We start from the raw sequence: 3,717 nt of genomic DNA on the forward strand, positions 1-3,717 counted from the left end.
GGATGTTAACAGGAGTTTTTCATAAGACATATTGAACGCGAATTGGGAAAATCTTGGGTTAGTTGCACAAAAAGTTTAGGTCAGACAGAATGTCAAGATTCTATATCTTTATAGGAGTTTTGTAAAACTACCAAGACTCATATTATAGAATTTTGTTTTAGGTTTTCTTAGGAGCCTATTTGCAAACTGGCTAGTTGCCGCTCGCGAGCAGCGCCCAGGGGCCCCATGAAGACGGCAACCTCATCCCACGCCGCGAGGCAACGTGCGTGCCATGGGCCCCTGTGAAGGCCGTGGCCTCCTCTCACACAGCGACGTCAGCCAAGCGATTCCGGGTGCAGGGAGACGGAGCGGGACAAGAACAGGAAGGGGAGGCGGGAGGCGCAAGCGCGCGAGACGGCGAGATGCGGGGCCTAACACGCTATACCTGTCTGCTCCACGAAAATATGAAGCACCAGCAGCAGCGGAGCCCAAACGCCAGCTGCCGTGGCCGGCACAGTGGCGCGAGGGCAGCGGCAAGGTGGACGTGCCCGCTCAGCCGGGGGTGCACGGTAGAGGCGGCGCCGACGGGCGGCACCTCAGCGAGCTGCAGCTCTTCCCGCGGTGGCCAAGGCGCGTGCCGCGCAAGCGTTGCTGGTGGATGCGCGAGCGCCCGCCGAGCAGGCCCGGCTACTGACACAAATGCGGGATCTAACATCGTTAACTAACTGCTCATGTGCTCGATCTAGAAGCAGTGTCGTCGTTACGTTTCTTATATTCGTTTGATGCACGTAAGCATGACACAAGAGACGCCAAACAATTCTTCCTAATGTTCGGCGCACACACATCTTTTTTTTTTTGCCTTCGGCTAGCTTTATTATTTCCTTCGTGATGTAAATATACAGGACACCTAGCACGAATTGGATTAGCTTTCACTACTACAGAAACGCTGATTTGTCCCGGTTGAGAAACCTGTTGTCCAAACCGGGAACGTCAGGCCGGGACAAAAGGGGTGCTCTTTTGTCCCGGGTCTGGCAACCGGGACAAAAAGCACCCTTTTGTCCCGGTTGGTGTTAACAATCGGAACAAAAGATCCATTTTTTTTCTGTTTCTCTTTTCTCAATTTTTTTCTATTTCAATTATACTTTTACATTTCAATTAAATTTATGTATTGGAATTCAGTGTGTAAGATCTCCACTAATATATACATATATATAGTTGCTTATATAATATTTGCCCTACATAGTTTCTATATATAAACATATATATATACACATATATATTATTGGAGGGCTTAAATATATAATACATACATACTCATAAATAGAAATATAATACATACACACATATATATTTACATAGGTATATTCGTTCATAATTATATATATATGCGTATATTATCATATTTGCTGCGATTGTCAATGTGAGATTGTCCATCATAATAGAATTCGTCTTGTGGATCGATGACTTGCTCAACAATAAATCCAGACAATTGTTTTTAAATCGCCATAATCTTTTCCTCCGGTATGAGTTTATCGCACATCTCCTCGACCTATGAAAAAGGGGGATAATTAATTTTGACTAATTAAAATACGAGTTCAAACATTAACAAGTTTTTTACTTACTTCCTCCTCCCAATCTGCCAAGGCCTTTGGAGGACCTACCAGATCGTGGATGTTCTCGCATACATAGTATGTGCATAAATTAGTGTCTTGTTTCTGCCTCATACACTTTAAGAGAGAAGAAATTATCAGGTATTTACATGAATATATAATAAAACTAATGAAACGTGCAACGAATCATCCAAGTGCGTACCACAAAATCTGTCTTGATCTTCAATTCCTTGTCCAATTTGCCTGGATGATTTTTAGTGACTTGTTTCCAAACCCTGTGCATAATTAGAACAATTATAGTCAAGTAATAAAGTGATTCAAATTATCGGTCATCGACGGAGTAGTGGTAGAATTATTTTTTCATCATGTTAAGAAGATCTTCGTATTGTTCTGGATTTCTCCTCAATGAGTCCATAACCACGAGTAGGCTCTTCTCGGGAATTATGACAATTAGGACCCAGTGTTCACTGCAAGATTATACGGAGGCAGTTCTTGATAGTTAAGGTTTAAACAATTCGATTACAGAATAGAAAGAGTTAGATGGAAGGAATCACTCACGCAAAGTTGTAAGGAAACAATATCATTTGCTTGTTGTGATGAACGCTTATATACTTGAACAAGTTTTGGAATATCTCATCGGAATTGTCTCGTAGAAGCCTCTAATTACAAGTAATTGGGTCGATGAAGCCGAGCTGAGAGTATCCCTTTTTTCTGCAAGTTTGTATCTCCATTTTACATGATACCGAATAAATCAAGGGATCAGTATGTTGAGATCTTGCAAAACAATATATAAGGAGAGTAAAATACTTACAGAACCCACAAGCCGACCATAGAGATGTCGAGGTCCTCCTGATGGAATAGTTGGTAAACTTCTTCCCCGTTTATCCATATAATGGCCTCCCCTAAGAAATCGTCATCTTTAATCTTTGCACCCTGCATGAAGATGCAATCGACCATCGCACGCATGTAGTGCTGGTGCAACTTATACATTTGCATTGGAAGCACGAACACTACTTTGGGGGTACAAGAGATTTGCCCAGCTCATACGTCCATTTGACGACCACATCGGCCTCTGGAATATCTTCTCCCCCTGCAATCTGAGCCGCCGTCAGGTTTGATTCTTTCAAAAATATAACAAAGTCTTGTTGTTGCGTTGTCTGTCCCACTACGAGAGGCTCTATTGATTGTTTCTTTGGGGCTCCGAGCTGTGGAACATCGGACGACGACGACGACTTTGATTGTCTCTTCTTTTTCTCAATAGTTTTGATAATTGTGCGGTCGTAGTCTAAAGGGGGATCTCTCGGAAAGAATTTTCTTTTATTTGCTTCACACATTCTCTTAAAAAATTTCAAATCTCCCGGATTTATCACTTTCTCGGGCTCCGGCTTTGGCTTCGGCTTGAAGTGCTCTTTTAACTCTTTCAGCAGTCATCCGATCGCATTTTTCAATACTCAGGTCCTAGGGTTTAATAGGAGCCTCCTTGGTTTTTTTCTTCTTTTCCATTTTCTTTGGAGGCTCCTTAGCCGGTGCAGCTACCTTCTTTGCCGGCGGCTGTTTCTGCTTCTTTGCCGACGGTGGAGGGGGTGACCATGGAGAATGTGCCGGTGAACCTTGCCGAGACAGTGCTGCCCTTGGGGAGTTTTGCGTAGATGACGGCATTGGAGAGGCATGCTGAGATGCCGATCTTGATGTTCGATCATCCAACTTTAGGACAATGTAGCGCTTATCCCATAGGATGTAGCCATGAATGGCTTCTGCTAGTGTCCTCTCCCCATCGCCTCCAGGAATATCAAGCTCAAGCGTCTCCCAACCCTGGCACACCTGCTCCACGCCAACTCTTGTATATCCTGAAAGAATTTGCTGCCCGTGGTACACATCGCCTGGTTGGGTTGGCTTGGCGGTACCGTACGCAACAGTGAATATTAAGTTTTTAATGACAGTCTGCATGTCACAAGGTGTCCGCTGGGTGATCTCATCCACTGAAAATCTCTGCGGGGCCGTCGCTTCAACTGCGGCCTGGATCCCCGTTGGCTCGACGGCGATGTCTGTGGAAGCGCAGATGCTTTTCCGCTGAGACAGATGATCGGCCGCGACATTAGGCTCTGGAGGCACCGGTTGCGCATGCTAT

Source organism: Panicum virgatum, chromosome 8K (genome assembly GCF_016808335.1).
Source record: "Panicum virgatum strain AP13 chromosome 8K, P.virgatum_v5, whole genome shotgun sequence".
Taxonomy (NCBI): Eukaryota; Viridiplantae; Streptophyta; class Magnoliopsida; order Poales; family Poaceae; genus Panicum; species Panicum virgatum.